The sequence below is a fragment of the Manacus candei genome, unplaced genomic scaffold (assembly GCF_025592945.1).
Source record: "Manacus candei isolate 608988 ecotype Guabito, Panama unplaced genomic scaffold, ASM2559294v1 h1tg000023l, whole genome shotgun sequence".
NCBI classification, from domain to species: domain Eukaryota; kingdom Metazoa; phylum Chordata; class Aves; order Passeriformes; family Pipridae; genus Manacus; species Manacus candei.
The window spans coordinates 20,787,329-20,806,117 of NW_026138071.1; the positions used below are offsets into that span (position 1 = coordinate 20,787,329).

The window sequence follows — 18,789 nt, forward strand, 5'->3', positions numbered from 1 at the left end:
AACGGAATAAATAACATTTTTCTCAGACTTCATCATAATGCACATTCCAATAGATAATGCAAATATTTCTGGTGTGTAAATGCATATATGAGAAGTGTGGAACACTTACACAAAAATTGGCATTTTATCTGGATTCTATTAATTCACTTGAAGAAGGGTCCAGTAGGATGGCAATTCAAGTGTCATATTGATTCTGAATCAGAACGCTCACTTTTGGAAATCAGGAAACAGACTATATATAAAGCACTAGACCAAGAGACAATCAATATCTGGAAATTGTGTCAATTTGCTGTCCAACTCTTCTCTGAGAAGTCTGCAATATATGAGATGGCATCTGCTCCTTTAGGAGTATATAGGAGTCCTGTTGCTTTAAATTAAAATGTTTCTATGGCATTCAGGTTTACTTCAGCAAGTGCAATGATTTACCATTTCTAGTTTCTGTGCACATTAATAGGAAAGCAGAAGCACAAGAAATAATGGCAACACTTTTCACTCCGAGATATGGGAGCGGAATCAGCTTCTACCTTAATTAGTTCATGTCAGCTTATCAGACCAGCTTCAGATCTTCAGGGGTTTGACTTTAAAAACCTAATATGGCACTAGACATTCCTTCCTTTTTACCTTTCAAAGACAAGTGCCCCCTTCTCAGGCACTGAACTAAAAGAATACAGAATTAAAGTGTAATCAAAGTGTCATTGTACATGATAAGTTCATGCGTAAATTTCAAGAGATTTAAAGACACATGACAAGTCTAAATGAAATCTAAAGGAGTCAAACACAATAGGCCTGCAGTGACAGAAATGTGTGTCATTATTTCAGTTGTCAGTATTTGCGGCTCTTTCACTGAAATCAAACAAAATTATACCGGAACATTTGGTGCACTTAGATTATAGAACAGTGACCTGCACTCCTGCTGAGAGACAATATTTCATGTAAGCAGATTATAGTGCATTCTGCTAGGTGTTTGAATCCATTTTAAACAGATTGTCATTAGTACTCCTACAAACAGTAACATTCCTCCTTTGTGTAATTCAACAGTGTGAAACAATTGCATACATTTTGTGAAAATGAAAGGAAAAATCTCTTCTTTATGGAGTTCTGTCTTTTCTCATATTTTAGGAGCTGGCGGTGGATACACTGATTTTTAATCTGTGAAAAACATTGCAAGAATGCAAAAAGATTTATAATATTGTTTTTCATATTATGACTTTCTATATGTTCTGGCTAAAAATCTGCAGTCAGAGTAAGTAATAACACAAGTTCCAGTTTTTAAACCAATAACAACGCTCTTAGTAATATTTTTTCCTATTTTTAAATTAAAAAATTGAAAACTGTAAATCCTATTGAAGTGCTTTTCATAAAACAGAATTAAATTCTGAGTAAGGGTTTGCCTCTTGCCTTAACACCAGTGACACATAAGCTTAATGTATCTGCTGGCCTATTTTTGAAGAGTCTCTAAGGGTAAGACACTGACGTGATAGAAGAGGTAAATGACTATTGTGTTTACTGGAAGAATGACTTCTCCTTCAGAACAAGTGAACGGCAAAGCAGGAGAGCCCCATCAGTCATTAAGATAACTAACCTCAGATTTAAACCAGACATGCACAGCAAGCGAAGGCATCACACGGGATACATTAAATTTTAATTAACATTTTATGTTTGAGTTCAGGAATTGTTTGTGCATTCCTTAAGAGGAACATTTTATTTTTGAATATAATCGAAATTCAGCATGTATTTCTGGGAGGGATTTTACCTTATTATATACTAAACCTGCATTCTGCACTCTTTGAAGTAGTGTCCTAGTTTTATGTGAATAACCAGAGACTGCTGCATAGCTCTGGGGAGCGTGGCCCAAATCCTGGGAGTTGCAGACTGACATGTGCTGTAAATTACCACATGATTCACAGAAGGAGAGTATAGATTGCCTTTTTTCACCTCAAATTCCAGTGTCCACTTTGTACAGAATTCATTTGTCAGTGGGAGGGAAAGTGTCATTTATCTGCTTCAAATTTATGGTGGGCCTGTGGGAACTGAACCACAGGACTGGGGGATTTGAGCCTTGATTTATGACAGCAGTAGGAAAAAAGAGGAGGAGCATTAACCACTGTTGTAAGCATCCATTTTATGCTGGAGTCCTTGTGGGTCTAATGGAGCTCAGTAGAGTGAGGTGCAAAATACCAGTTCCACACCAGAGAATCTGGTCTGTTATCTCTTAGAACAACTTGCATCGCTGACAGATGCACTGACAGTTAACACGTTTAGTTATGCTGAGTAGCAGAGTTTAATTTATATTCAAAACTTAATATGTTCAGCAAAATACATCACTCTTCTTATTGTTTTGAACATCCTGAAGTTAATTAATCTATCTAAGCAATATTCTATTATTAATTGTTTTATTTTTATCTACTGGCTGTCACTTTTGTTGATGTACTTGTGAAAAGGTGATGTTCTGATTAAAAGGCTTTACTGCATTTATAAGCAGTGCAGGGTTCTCTTTACTTCCAATGGGGCAATATTTAATTATGTTAAAATGCAATTGTCCTAAATACTGCTTTGTAAAATACTATTTCTCCCTTCAGACCTTGTTTCCTTAAATTCTGACAGATTTTGTGTTCTTAACTTTCTACATGAAACTGCAGACAACATCCTGGTTCCAACTCATGAAATAAGGTATTGATGAATAAATAGTACTTATTTAAAGAGAACATTAAAATCCTTCTGCTAACGTTTGCCTTTGTCAGCCTGCTTACATCATATGGAATTCAAGGGTTTTCTCCTGTTTTTTTTAAAAAAAGACAGATATGTACTGTAGCACTGGAGACTTTGTAAGGAGCTTTTCCTGATGCTTACAAAGGTTTCTGTGATTACAGGAAGAATGCACAATTGCATTCAACACAGCAGTGTCAGACCATTTAAAACATATCCCAGAGCTGGAATATATTTCAGTAACTGGTAGGCTGCAGGATGCAATGGGCACAGATCCTTACCTGTATGGTCAAAATTACTGGATCATAGAAAAATTAGGTTGAATGAAGTGTTGGCTTTTACAGAAGTCTGTAGCACTTTCTTGCTGAGTTTACAAGGACAGATTTTTTTGTCCATCATATTTTATAATCAGAATTCATAACTACGTATGCTAGAAGTGTATATGTTGTAATCTCACTGTGCCTTTTCAAGGTAATCACTGTTCTTTATAGAATTCCTGGCCAAAGGCAGTGTTCTGACCATTTGCTCTGATGTCCTGAGTAAAATATCTCACAGATTGTTCTGTCATAATTCATTCTACTTTATGACAGAAGGATGGACTAGACCTATACAAGTAAATTCATAGTCCATAGATCCTGATAATACCCTAAACAGAAGGTGGTGGCCTCATCAAGTGTAAAGAATTGCAGGTAAAAAAAGCAAAATAAGCCTCATACAGATAAGTTTTTGTGTGAGTTAGCAGCTTTGTGTCATTGACTTCTGACTGGCTAAGTCAGGAATTAGCCATTATTATTATTAATAATAATAATATTTGAAATGAAGATGATACATATGGTAACATTTTAAGTAGTACAGCTTCTGTTGTCTAAATGCAAATATTTATCCCATGCCTTCCTGCCAAAAAAGAATATGGCATTTTCCATAGATTTCTTTTCCTGAAGTACTATTTGGTCCTTGGATATTAAGAAGGGTTTGGAAGCAGTGTGCTAGATGAACTCCCTATTCCTTCCAATACTTTCCAAAGGAAAAAAAAAAAGAAAGATCTGAACATACACAGTGCAACCAGATTGTAGAAGGAATGCAGTGTTCTGGTTGTGAATCTGATATCAGACTTATTTGGTTCCAGCTAAGGTGCTGTTTAGTGAGTAACTCCAGCTAAATCACTTAATATCTTCATTTGTCCCTTGATACACACATAGCTAAGAATCCCAGCCATCTCCTACAGTGTCTTATCAGTGTAGCAAGGCTATGTTTTGCCAAAGTAACTGAAACTTCTTTGTTGAACTATACTGTATCTGTAAAATAATAATGATAAAAATACTTAATGTCAGAGCAGCAGGCAAGTTTTTTTTTGAGCCCCTCTGTTAAGGTAATAAAGTTTGCATTAATCTGTCAAATGAAGAAAGAGCATCTTCCCTGATCAAAGAGTTTGGTGGAGCATGTAGGAAAAGTCATGAAAGTAGAGCAGCCCCAATTTGTAATGCCTCAGTATTATTCTGTAATCTATGTAAAAACCAGTAAATAGACTTTTTTTTTGTATAGTGCTGCTAATAAATTTACAGTTGAAGTTGGTTTTAAGCAGTATTCTTCATTCCCATATTACATTTGCTATGTTAGAGGCTATTTACTGTTCCATGAAGTTTCAGGTGTGACATAATTGCAGCCTTCCAGTTCCTGAAGGGAACTTCCAGGAAAGATGGAGAGACACTTTTTACAAGAGTGTGTAGTGACAGGACAAGGAAGAATGGCTTCAGACTGAAAGAGGGTAGGTTTAAGGGTATTAGGAAAAAAATCCTTACTGTAAGGGCAGTGAGGCACTGGCACAGGTTGCCCAGGGAAGCTGTGGATGCCCCATCCCAGGAGGTGTCCAAGGCGAGATTGGATGGGGCTTTGAGAAACTTGGTCTAGTGGAAGGTGTCCCTGCCCATGGCAGGGGGGTTGGAACTAGATCATCTTCAAATCCCTTCCAACCCAAACCATTCTATGAAAAGCAGGACTACAGAAATGTTTTGTAGTGTTATTTTAGTAGAAGAATATTCCCACATTTATGAAAAATTGCAATGATGAGGTCACACTTATGACAAGGAAAGACAAATAAATAAAAACCTTCAAAACTAATTGAACCCTTCAATTAAAATTTTCCCCCAGTATAAAAAATGGACAGGGAGAGGTTAATCCCTTTGTAGCAATAGTGACAGTGAAATCTACTGCTACATTGAAATGACAATTGCAAAGGAGTTAAGCCTTGTGGATTAGAATACTGCAAATTATGTTTTCAGGATTTTTTTCAGTGAACTGAATAGATGCACTCAAGTATATTACAATAAACAAGCAAAAAAAAATGTTACCATCTGTCTATAAAAGCAGAATTTAACCATAGAGTCTTACATGGAATTTAAAATCAAGCTTTTACAACTTATCATAAAAGCTTTATGTTTGACTTACTTAATTATTGCCAAATTTTGGGTTAGGATTTTCACTGTAAACAACTTTCTTGTGACATTTCTATTGCCTCGAATAATCTGATGGGAAAAAATTCATGACCTACTTTTGTCTAATATTGTATCCGTGTTTCAGTCCATTGTCAAATAAATGAAATTTACAGTCTTGAATCAAAAAGTTACATCTTTTTTCTTAATCCACTCTTAGCACTTTTAGACTTGAAGTCATGGACTTGTCTGTTGTTCAAGAATTTAGCGCTGCACTTGAGTGTGATGAAAATGTACTTGTAAGGCATACAGCTAAAAGAAGAAGCAAAGTGTCTGGGGAGTAGAAAACAGTCAATGTTTCAATTAGAAGTCAAAATATCAACGTTGTGCTTTCAAAGAGAAGTTGTCTCATTCCCTTCTCCCTTGCCGTCTCTTCCCAGTCATGGAATCACCTGTCATATCTTGTGCCACTTGGATTGCGTGGTGAACCCGTTCAGTTTGCTGACTTCACAAGAAAACACACACTTTTGCTGGGTAGGTATTCTGTCATTTTAGTGAATATAATATTCTTTGCTGTGCAGTCTGGTGGCTGCTAAAGCAGATGTAAAGTGATGGGATGGCTTGAGGAGAACTGGTAGGGGTTTGGACCTCACCTTTTTGATGGTGGTGAGATCTTAACTTGGCTGAAGTTGTAACATCAAACTGCCGTCTTGTAGCTTTTATAGCATTGGTGTGTTTTAATTCTGAAATGTAAAAATGCATACCCAAGAAAATATACATTAAATTTTCCTCATTTCATTCAAAGATTTGAAAGTGTGGAGTATTTTGTGTGAGTCAATAAAACTGTATGTTCGATTCTAGTCCTCTGGTTCAAAGATTTAAGAAAATAGCAAGTTCTGGACATATTCCAATCAGGAACTGATAAATCTTTGCTTAATTGAACGTCAACCATATGGTGCAGTTCAAAGGTCTAAGCAAAAATGTGCTGCAGCTGCTTAATTTTTAAGCTTTACAGTAGTGTGCTTGCTATGGGAGGAACAGTATTTCTTTTCCTGCCACTTTCTGTTCATGTGTCAACCTTGAATTTCTCAGAAAAAAATAGTCCTAATACATTAAAAAAAATAGCAGCAAGATTCTCCAAATCATGTGCACTTTGAGGTAAGTTATGAGGTTTAACAAATATACAGTAATAATACCCTCCAAAATACAGCAAGTTGTAATCATAATGATTTTAAAATAGTTATATTACCTGGAATATTTTGTTTTTCTCAGAATGTCATGCCTTTGTGGAAGCAATGTTACAACTTCATGTGAAAGCAGTAGCTTGATGCCTAAATAGCATTCATTATTCATAAGAATATTATGTGGAAATGATGTTTTCTGCAGTAATATATTTTAGTACTTTACTGAAGTTATTTAGGCACCTTTGATAATAGTGTGTTAAAGTACCCCAATTAGCCATCAAGGCTAAGCTAAGTAACATTTATTCCTTTTTTTTATTGTACTACATTCAGCTTTTTACTAGGAAATTGATTCCACTCATTTTCACTGAGATGCATTAATTTAGAATTAAGTGTGCTATTCAAATGTGATTAGAGTGGACTTTTCAGAATTTAAAGTCCTTTTCCCTTCCCTGGTAAAATCCAGGTACAAATATCCACCTTGCAGTATACTCACCTTGCAGTAATCTGGTCACATAATAACCAGATCCCTTACACAGCCTAACTGACATGATCAAAAGTTTCCAGTCTCTGTTTTAAAGTAATGGCATCTTTGTCCCCTGAACTAGAGTCCTTAGAGTGAGATACATTTTTGCACGTGTAGACTGCACTCTGTCACTGCAGGATTATTCTTCGTAGAATAATGAAAGCACTCTCTGGAATCATGCTTTAAAAATCTGTATTTATGATCTGTACAACACATTCAGGCTTCATTAAAAATGGGAGGTGGTGTTTCATACAAGACACTAGACAGTGGAGAATAGCTCCTACAGGTTGCAAGTGCATGATGCCGTCAGTCCATCAGCAGGCAAAAACCTCACTATGGAAATCTGGATATCTTTCTGTGTAGTACCTGGGTGGTGGCGTTGTTATGTCCATACTTTCAGCCTGTCAACATGTAAATCCAAGTTTCATAATACACTGTTTGGTACTTTGCTTCAGGGATTAGAAAGTGGGTCTCTATTATAAAAAAAGTTTGGAAAATGGAGTGCAAGTGGAGTCTCAAAAGTTGCCTTGTAAAACAAATGGTGTAGTAAACCACAAAACTAAGGCTTGCACCTATCAAACACAAATAGCAGGGTGGTGTTGACATGGCAAAAATTCTGTGTCCTGTGAACTGCACTATAGAATAAGGAAGACAGACGACATTTCAGTTTTTGTATGAAGCAAAGTAGGCAAAGCCACAAATGTAGAAGAGTGTGCTGCCCACCTCAGCTTACTAATGTTGCTATAAAAACAAACCCACATTCGTGAGTGAGAGAAACACTTGCACGTGGTTACGTTCTCCTGGCATAATTGCCATGTGGTAGTTTGGATTCCTGCTCTGAAATCACATACCAGCCCAAAATCATGCATGAGATTTAAATGGGGCCTAATACAATGATGTGACCTTAGCTGAAAGCTGACAGGTATTCCTGATCCAACTATGCCAGGATAAGGGTGACTGATCAGTTCCAACTGCATTCCAGATATTCTTGCAGTGTGCCATCTGCTTATCAAAATATCTAAAACTGTAAATGCTTGCAGAGATTTTGTTTTCTCCATGCTTTAATTTTTAGAGAGTTTGTGCAGCCATACTCTGAACTGACCTTATTCTACCTAATTTTTTGTATCATTGAGTTTTTAATGTTCCTCTCGAGAATTCTTGTCCCTGGCTTTGCTCTTCCAAAGCACCTGCAGGGCTTCAGGTTTAGTTTCCAGTACGCATATTACATCACCAAAAGTTACTGCATATTAAGCAGTGTACACCACCACTGCTCTTTTCTGCAGGTAACACAGGCAGACAGTGTTCTGGGTACAAGGCCCAGCAGTTAACTGTACTATGCATCACTCAGTAGTTCTTATTTGGGCCTTACTTCCTAAACTCACTAGTGTGTTTTTATTTACTTTGTGAACACAAATATTTATTTGTTGCTCTTTCACAGTGTGAAGATATCAAATATTGTTACTTCCTCTAACGTTCTTTGTTAATTTCAATTCTTTTCTATGTGTCATAGCACTCTTCTCCTGAGTCACTTGCAAATTTTGAATGTGATTTCCTGTGATGGTTTTCCTTGTTGATGTTTGGCTTAACTTGAGGTGCATGTTTAAATTTGTCCTTCTTCAGCTAAGCAGTTAAGTTTGTATTTGAATTTAAGTGCACTCTTAATGTACAAGCATTTTCATAGAATCATAGGATGGCCTGGGTTGGAATGGACCTTAAAGATCATCTAGTTCCAACCCCTCTGCCATGGACAAGGACACCTTCCACTAGACCAGGTTGCTCAGATTTTATGGCATGTTAATATGCCTCATTGTGGCTTTAGTTTGGAGCCCTTATTTTCATGTGTTGTTCAGCTGAGGTCCCCATTCTCAGTCATACTGGTTGCTACACTACCACATCACCAAGGCTGGGTGTTCAGAATCTATAAACCTCAAAAATCTAATTTTTTCTTTCCTTAATTTTTTTTTTTAATATGTGCAACAGATACTGGAAATCTGAGTAAGAATTTTGAGTTTTGTAAAAATTTTGTATTATAAGGCAGAAGAACATGTTAAAAAAAAGTTATTTGTATAATATTTTTTGTAAACTTTCTAAGAAAAAGAAGCACCTACAGGTCTCTTTCTACTCCTCAGGTTGTTTTTGAATGTTTGATCGATGGACAAAAGTAATGTCTCTTGCAGTAGAGCTGCCCACTGAGCTACTGTTGAGTGAATATTCATTAGGAATGGATACACTGCAATATTTCAAGGTGGTCAGCTTACACTTTATTAAATAAATACAATAGATTAGATTTATATTCTTGTGGAATGAATGTTGCCATTATCACAAACTAGTGATTTACCACAAGGTCACATCACTTGTGTATATTATGTGTATATTATGCACTCACTGAATGAATATCTTCTCTCTATAGAATTGGAAAAAGGGGTTGGGAAGATAAAGCCCTATTAATTTTCACCATTCTGAATTGAATTCTTAGCCAAAATAATAGTCTCAGCATCTGTACTTTAGATGACTCTGTGGATTCTTAAATATAAACTTACAGTCCTCTCACAAATGGAAGAGGATAAAATGTGTAAGAAACCTATTGGGGATAGAAATCATGTCAAGTATCTATTTTGAATGGGACTTTAAGAAGGTTTAGCTGGATTAGGCAAAGGCAAAAAGCCTCTTTGTTGATTCTCCAGGCTTTCCAAGTGGCTTTATTTTCCTGACATTAATGTTTATTTGTCCTGTGCAGGATAAATGTGGCTCAAGTGTTTGACAGTTCTCTCTCAGTTCGTGATAAGTTGAGTTTGCATTGCTGATCATGGCTGTTCGTGAAATGTATATTCATGTTAACCTGTTTGATAAAGACCAGTGAAGCACAAGTGTCTCCTGAAGAGAAGCCTCCATTTACAGTGAGAAGTAAATTATTTCTGCCTGAGCTGCAGGGGCATTTTCAAGCTCTGCTAATTCCATATTCAGTCCTACGTGAGATGCAGAAGTAATTAATGTCACTAGGGTAACCTGCTGCCTAGTTGCCAGAGAAGTTACTGCTTTCTTCAAATCATTTGAAGTGAATTCAAATCATTTAAAGAAAATTCATTGGTAGTATAGCTTGCTCACTATCTGCTCCATTTGCTTACTAAATGCATTTACATGGTAATTGTTGCTGTTGTGGTAAGTGATAAGATTCCTAAAGAGATAATTTGAAGATTTGAGTCAAATTATTGACTAAATGTGTAATTCAAATAACCATTGGCATTGTCTAGACATGTGTAAACTAACATGAGAGGGGTGCCAGACAAATATTCTGAGATTTGAATCCTAGTGATATTAGTGCTGTTGCAGTTCTTTGCTACCTGCTTGAGCCTGTTCAGCTGTCCTTTCACTGGGTAAACCCAAGAAGTGCTACACTACTTTCAGTACACATCTTTAAATTCTCCAGGGTTCTGATACAGATTTGGGATCCTCCTGTCAGCCTTACTAATGCCTTGATGCCATCTTTATGTCATTTGTCTCATGATGTTGGACTGTTTCCCCCTGCTTTCCATTTACTTGCCAGCAAGAATATTTCAAAAGAACAATGCATTCATTTTCTTCAGTTATGGAAGCTTCCTGATTTTATGGGAGCATGATCCATGATCCTAGTGCAGGCTTTCTCTGCAGATCAGACTGACACATTTATAAGTCAATTTATAAGACTGAAGGTATGTTTTACAAATGACTTTTCAGTATGATTTTGGATGCAGTGCGTATGGGTCTAATCCTATATTACTTGCCTAAAGGTACAGTTCTAAAATTCAATTTGTGCAAACACCAACAGAAACTCACAATTACTTTTATCATCATAGCTTCAACTACAATTCAGTGACCTTTATGTGCATTTCAGTGACTGTCTAGAAGCATTAGGAACTGCACCAGATTTCATTTCTGTACTCAAGAACTATTTCAATAATTTCATAAAATGTTATTGGTAGGAGATTGCTTTAGTATTGACAATTAATAGACTTCTCATTAAGGGTTTAAATGTTTCTAAATCAAAACTCAGCCATGTGAGTTTTATATATTAATATTCCTCTAAGTCCAAGACCAGAAGGCCGACTCAGGTAAGTGCTCAAAGATATCCTTGGAAGTTTTGCCAGACTGGGGGCTGCAGATTTGAGCTCTAACCGGATTAGCCCAGATGGCCTGGTGCAGTGGATTTCTTCTCTGTGTTCCAAAAGAGTGGAGAGCTGCTGTGAAGCCCCTTGAATCTCTGGCTGGATAAATGCCTGCCCTGGCACTGATAGGACCAGATGGCAACAGCTCCCGAGGGCCCACAGACCAGCTGCAGGCGGCTGGAGCAGCAAACCCCAGGAATGCTTTCCCTCACTGTGCTCTCTCCTCTCTCTTCTCAGACTGCAGGGTTGTGTGGCCTCTCATGGGGTGGACAACTCTACAGTCACTCAGGAACTCTTTTATATCACAAAAAAAACCCCCAGCTGGGGAGCTGCAGATGGTTTTCACTCTCATTAAGTCTTTTGTGCAGCACAAAAGAGGTGGGACAGGTCAGAGAATATAGCCTGCAGATTTTGGCACCTACGGTGGTTCTTTCAATTAATACTTTCACCTGCTGCACAGTAATCTGTCCAGAAGTCTTATGAAAGATTATGTTGCCATCTCACATGATTTTAGGCTTTTTATGTTTGGCTTTTTAATGGTCATAGCAAAGAAACTCCTCTTTTGAGTATTCAGCTTGGGTATTCAGTATTGTTTTGCAAAGAACTGATTTACTGGGAAAATAAGAAACCTTCATATAATATAGGATAGTGCTCCTTGTCTTTTAACACTTCTACCTGTGGTATAGGAAATTTACCCCCTCAAGGGGCACTGTTCTTCTTACTCTGCTGCTGATTCCACGGTGCTAAATGATGACCTTCAGTAACAATTCATCAGGTCCTTCTTTGTTTGCTCTAAATGATAATTAAATAAAAGAGAAAGGAGATTGGAATATTGCTTTATTTTCTTTATGGTTTGCAAAAAAAATAAGTTTTGTTTTTTCTGTACTTGTGTCTTAAGTATTTGTGTGTGAAATAATTAAGACTGCCAGGCAAAATGTATATTTGTTTTTAATACTAATGTATAATGAATTAATATATTGAGTATATGTCCTCTTTTGTTAAGCTATCAATGTCCAAAGTTAAAGCAGCTGAAAATCCCTTTCATAGAGGGTACATCCTTATGTCACTATGTCATAACTTCTTGTCATATACAGAATTTTGAGAGCATTAATTAGAAATTTTGGATGTCTAATTTATGTTTATGATATAAGATTTCTACAGTTCATAGCATTCTCTGCTACAGAGTGTTAGGGGAGGCAATAGGAACACCCAACCAGGCAAAGCCAATTGGATGATGATTGGATTGATTGTATGATGGATGAGTTTCTGTTTCTTTCATATTCATATTTTGGCAAAGGGGAGATGAGCTGGATGGGGCGGGGCAGGGGAAAGGAGGGTGGGGAGAACAATAGAGCTGGAAAGAGGAGAAAAGGCATCTGTTTGCTCCAGAAAAGCAGGCTGGCTTTCTCAATTTGAAGTCCATCTCAAACTACCCATTGCCTCAGCGCGTGGCTCTGAAAAGTTGGCCTCTTGCTTACTAGCATGGTGTCTGCTCACGTGTGAGCACCCACAAAGACAGAAGTAGCAATTCCTCTATGAAATGTCTTTGTTTTCTAGGGTGCACTCAGCTCTCTTCAGGTACAGCAGAGTTACATCTGGGGGAAATAGAAAAGAATCCTAAATCGTACCAAAGACACAGGAACTGTTAATAAAGGACTATGCATGTAGCATCACATATAAAGTGAATATATCAGAAATGCATGCATAGAAATAGACAGGTTTGTAACTACTGGAAACAGTGGTTTCTGAATTTCTACAAATACTTTAGATTTTACTACTGTGATTGCTGCCATTTATCGTTGGGGGGAAGTCAAGAGTATCCATATGAATTAACATTTTTGCTTAGTAGAAATAGGATTTTTCTAGCATGGGCACAAGAACATTCTCAATCCCTATTTTGAGGCAGAGAAACACAAAAATCCAATGCATTGGATTTATGTATTTTTTTAATTTGACAGATGAGAAGTCTTAACTTAAAGAAAGTCTGCACTCATGTCACACAATCCAAAGTCTTTTACAGCTTGCAAATCCAGAGAATAATTCATTAGCTAATGGTTTTCATCTCTCAGTTTCTCATCTTATCATCAAAAAAATGTCATGATAACCAAAAATAAAGCACAAATATTTATAAATGTTATGAAACTCTTGGCATTGCACATCTTTTTTTTTTTCCTCTTTTCATCTTGTTTCAGAAAGTAAAATAGGAGTTATATTAACAATGCCAAGTTAAGGTATTGCTGAAAAGAGACATGTGTCTAAGAATGCCCAAATCACCACTAACCTATATATGATCATCCAAATCTGAGCCTTTAATGTAAATCCAAATAATTATTGCAATCTCACATCAGAGTACACTCTTGAGTATAAGGAATCAGGGAAACTTTGTGTAAGACTAATCAGTTGCACACTGATCATTTGCACTGATCATAAGCATATTGAACCTAAGCACCAACGTGCCAATTTGTGTGCAATTCCCAGAAAAGAAACAAACCAAAGTTTTAAAGCTTCAGGTAGGTGGAAGAGTGTTAATGACTTTTATATATTGACCTACTTTGGAATACAGCCGCATACACTCGTATCTGGAGCAGTTTATCAAGTATCGTACAGAAGGGCTGAAGAGCAAATCCCTTCCTTCTATTGAAGCCCAAGACTAAAGTGCCATGGGCTTCAGTACAAAAAGGATTTCAAGCCCAGGGCTTTAAGAACATTCTATATTTACTTTGTATTTTAATATACATTAATTTAATATAATTGCCATCTGGTTATTCTGAAGAAACACTGTCTACAGAAACCCAGAGCTGCCCATATATCGGTAGGTATCTATACTTTAGAAAACAGATGTAGAATACAAAGTAGTTAGGACTGATGTGTTCCTTTCTTGTGAGAAGATTTGGTCTTTATGTGACTCAGAAAACAAAGCATGTGGTGTTGTCTCATTATAATAACCAGGACCTAGATCATGAAAGAATAAGGTTGGGTACTGGAACAGGCTCTCCAGGGAAGTGGTCACAGCACCAAGCCTGACAGAGTTCAAGAAGTGTTTGGATGATACTCTCAGGTACATGATGTGACTCTTGGGGATGGTCCTGTGCAGGGCTAAGAGTTGGACTTGATGATCCTTGTGGGTCCCTTCCAACTCAGCATATTCTGTGGTTCTGTGAAGTCTAATGTGTCCATCTTTTCTGTCAAATCGTTGGCATTGTGTTTTTGTTGGACTGTGATTCTGCAGTGTTTCACATCTCTGGTCCTCTGATAATTACAGTGTTTTAAGTTTTCATTTAATTTAAATTTTTTTTATAACCACATTTTCCTGTGAAAACATTCCTTGAAATCACTGTGGTGGACAAAGCACTAGTAAAATTGCCGAAAAAGTAGGAAATGCAGAGCGATGGCACCTCACTGCTTTGAAGTAGACGGGTAATTGACCCCGCGGAGACGGCGGAGGCTGGCTCATGCTCACGCTGATGACACCGATAGCCGTCAATGCAGATAACTGTGTGTGACTTACAAAAAGGAACCGGCGCTTCAAAGCACCGCTTCAGCGCCGCTGCTTCGGCAATCGCGGCTACGATGTAGCAGGCGCAGGACCATTCCCCGCGGTCCAGATTCACCCACGCCGGGGGTGCGGCTCTGGGTGCGGGCCGGGATCCCCCGCAGCGGGGCCCGGGCGGCTGCGGAGCCGCGGCCTGGGCGGAATCCCCGCACCCTCCGCCGGCGGGGCGGCCGCGTCCCCAGCCTCGCGGGCGGCTTTGTTACCTCCGCCCGCCCCCGGCGCCGCCCAGGCCCGCGGGGCTGCGGCCTCGGGCCCGGCCCGGCCGCCCCCACAGTCCCCCGACCCACGGCCCACGGGGGCGATGCGGGGGCGGGCGCTGCTGGAGGCGCGGCCCCGCCGCTGAGACGGCGCGGGGGCGGAGGGCGGCGCGGGCGCCCCTGCGCGGGAGGCGCTCGCCCCGCCGTGGGCGCGGAGGGGCCGCCGGCACCGGCACCGGCGGGAGCCGCAAGGACGGGGTGACTGCGGCCGCCGCCCGGCCCCGCAGCGGCACCGGCACCGGCACCGGCACCGGCACAGCCACAGCGCGGGAGCCGCCCTCGCCCGGGGCCGCCGCGGGCGCGGAGCCGCAGTGCGCGCTCGGCCAGGTGAGTGGGCCGGCGGGAGCCGCCCGCGGGGATGGGGGACGTGGCACAGCCCGGGGGAGGGTCCCGGGACGGCTCATCCTGCGGGCACCGGGCCCGGCGGGGCCGGCGCGGGGCTCTCTGCGAGCGGCAGGTGCGGCCCCGGGCGCGGTGACCCGCGGCTCCGCTCCATCCCCGGCGCCCGCCCCGTCATGCGGGAGGCTCGGGCGCTGCGCTGCCGCGGAGACCCGCAGGGTTCCCCTTGGCTAAATTTATATCGCTTTTGGGCCGTTTAATTGTAACCCGTTTCCTGCCCGGAGAAGGCGTTCGGCACTTTGTGTGCCGCGCTTGTTTCCTCCACGCTTCCCCCCCTCGCCGTTTCGTGTATTTATTTATTTATGCGTAAGGCTGTCCTCTACATTCTGTGTAGCACTGTCCGTGGTGGGGAAGAAAGATCACTGCATATTTCAAGCGTGTTGTTTTCAAAACAGTGGGGCTTAATGTGTGTTTCTATTCCTGTGCGCACAAAATAATAGCACAATGACAGTGTGGGTTGAGGGAAAAATAGGTTTACATTCATATTCTCACCCTTCTGTGGATTATTTGTTGATGTGGAGATCTCATTTTTTCTTAGTACATTTGGGTTTTTTCTTTTAACCTTTTCAGTGCATGTCGCTACAAACCAGGGTATTTAAGTAAAATAAAATTCCTTTTTGGCCTGTATGATGCCAAAATAAAAAGAGTATTGTATATGTAGATGGTAATAGTTACATAATTTATTCTCGCATATCTTGTTCCTGGATATGTATCAGGAGCATGGAGGGAATATTTATAACATCTTTTTTTTTTTTTTCCCCTTTTCTGGGATGTTGTGTGAAGGAATCTTTGCACTAGACTACATTGCAGTGGAATGTTTGTAAGAGATTCAGCCCCGAATCACTTCTGTACCCAAAATCCCATAGGGGCCTTACCTTGCTTTGCTTTGTCAGTGTCAAGGGCCGCCTCCTCTGTGCTCAAAAACTTCTTTTCTAGATTTTTTTTTTCTTCTGCCCCCAACAATTTATTACTTTTCTTAAAAAAGTAAGAAAATAAGTCAAAGCATTAGAATTATTTCAGTAGTAGTTATTCACAGCACTAAGGTACAGAAAGAAATCTATGTCATGGATGGATTAAAACCCTTCTTCCTATATGTAGGTGAGCTCTTTGCTCAGTTCTTGAACTTCTTTGGAAAAAACTTCCTCATAAGATGATAGTGTATGGTTGCAGCATTGGGGCCATGAGGCGTAATTGTCATTATTAGCATATGTAAGGAACAAGCCTAATGGTGCCTTTCAATCAGCACTGCTGTTCAGGCTCCAAATTTCAAAACATGTGGTGGTTGCTTTCGTGTCAGCTGGAGCTACCCCAGTGGATGTTAGATGCAGTCCACATGTGTGTGTCTGTCTTTCTGTCCTTACTTACATCACCTTAAACTGGGCTCTGAGCTCATGGGCTCCATGGAGCTCATATGGTTGACTGGAGACCGTTCTTAAAGTTATGCTTGGTAGTAGTTTAGCTTGACAGAATTGAAGTTGAAAAGCTTCCCTTCCGTTCATCTGTCTTTATAAACAGCCTTCTGGTGATGCCAGTGCAGACTTGTGGTTTGTTAGTACTATGGAATTGGTTTGTCTTGAAGCATTTGCTAGGCTCTGCAAGGACCCTCTGCCTTCCTTAAAGACCTTGCTATTTGTTTTTAGTCACTTTATCTAATTTGTGTTTCTATTTGTTTTACACTTCCAATGCTTTTTCAAACCTGGTAGAATTCACAGTGCTACATCTTTAAGAACCTCTGTGATAGTACAGTGGCTGCCAGCCAGGAACAATATACTGTTTTGTCAGATTTCCTGAGAAGAAATCGAATTAAGCAGGATGCTTAGGATATTGCATTTACTCCATTGACTAGTGAAACACCTGTTTGGGTAATGTTACTGAATCATTGAAAATGAAATATAACTATGTTAAAATTTAGTAGCATGTTCAAAACCCCTTATTTGAGGCTGTATCCAACAGTGCTGCCTTTCATAGTATAGAATGCTCTTGGTAGCTGAACCTGATTTTGTTTGATCCTGCTGTCATCATGCATGGTATGGTCATAGCATTTGTCTTCCTATCATCTGTTGCTGATCTTTGGTTGTGTTTACAGAGGGGGAGAGGCTGGAGTGAAGTTACCAGTAGGAAGGGTATTAATTTCATTGCCCAGCAGATGGAACTGAATTGAACCTTTTATGTAGAAGTTCTCTAACCTAAAGGAGAGGTACCCTTGGAACCTTGTGAGCCTGTTTTGGTGCTTTGAAGCTAATTGGTGGTATATGAGGTGTTTCTCTAATCAAATCTGGGCCCTTTTCAAGATGAGAATGAGAATAATATTTTTTTATTTGAGTTTAGCATCTAAGTGAAGTTCCATGTCATTTTCATTAAAATTGAAGTAAACTGCATGGTTTATATCGACAATAATTCAGAGCCCCTGTGATGTTTTTCCCTGGCAGCTTGTTTGAAATCAGTTGGAATATCTGTGATATTGATGTAAAGGTTGAAAAATACCTGTTTCACTGGCAATAAGATAGAAAATGGTGATAAAGCTTTGTGTAGCACGTACGTGTGTTACAAGGGCATGTCTTCGTGGGGTGAGATGGCAAGTAGGATGCGATGCTAAAGTACTGTAGTACTTGTAGAAGAGCTTAAGTAAGGCTTTTTAATTTTTTTTCATGCTTTTTACAGAAACATAGACATCAGTGCTTGAAATCTGTATATTTTCCTAAAGTTGGTCGCATACTTGGAGAAAGTAGCACAGTAGTTGCATGCTCTCTACTGAGTATTTCGATACAACTTTGGGGGAGTTGTGTTAAAAGACTGCAGTAAAATTGTGAATTCTCCTTGGAAGTGCAAGCCCTGGACTGCTGGAGCTGTAGCCACTCATGTTACAAGTGTACATGTTTCAGTCATCCCTTCCAACACCTTGGAATCCTATTATTTGTTTTGATAATGTTGGTGTTGGGTTTCCAAGTTCTACTGACAGAATTTATGAATTTAGCCTTGGAAGCAATGGGCTAGTCACATCTCTCTGTGTTACCTGTGGAGAGCTGATCCTTCTTCTCATGATACCTGGTAGTACTGGGGAGAAAATGATAAGTGGCTGGGGCTAAGTTTGGTTTGAATTTAGCCATTTGATTGTGCAGCTATTTTGTGTTTTGTTGCATTTGCACAGTTTTGTGTTACAGCTGTATTTTTGTATGATTGGGGAGGACTAGTATGCTGATACCAGTTGCTTGATGAAGAATGATACTTGTATTTCCTAAGTAGTTTAGTAAATTTGCCCTAAAGTATCCAGTTCTGAAAAAAATATACAATAACTATGTTTGAAAGAAGGTTTTGAAAGAGGATCTTTTCTTTGAAATGTAGTTATCAAACTTTCTACACGGCACAATTGCAGCCTGTGTGTGCAAAGCAGTAATAATTGAAATGAATTTGGAATTCAAGTGCGAGTCCATCATTATTTGACCAAAATACCCAGTTAGTACAGTCAAACCAAACATAATGGCTGAAATAGTGCAGTATTTGTCCTTTAGAACTAAGGAAGCACCCAAAAGTGGATGATTGATGGGTCATGTGAGCTGTTTGCTTTTGGGGGGATTAAGGAGTCATTGTGACATAAT

At 39.5% G+C, this 18,789-nt stretch overlaps 2 protein-coding genes across 3 annotated transcripts in view; both read left to right on the forward strand.

Annotated features, from left to right (window-relative positions):
- Positions 1–18,789, forward strand: part of GTF3C3 (general transcription factor IIIC subunit 3) — a 170,410-nt gene that overhangs the window by 35,097 nt on the left and 116,524 nt on the right. The gene's annotated exons all lie outside the window — the stretch shown is intronic.
- HECW2 (HECT, C2 and WW domain containing E3 ubiquitin protein ligase 2) overlaps positions 14,928–18,789 on the forward strand; it is a 160,953-nt gene continuing 157,091 nt past the window's right edge. Inside the window, exon 1 of the mRNA XM_051787997.1 lies at positions 14,928–15,121. The gene's annotated coding sequence lies outside the window, so the exon portion shown is untranslated. The remainder of the gene's footprint in view (positions 15,122–18,789) is intronic.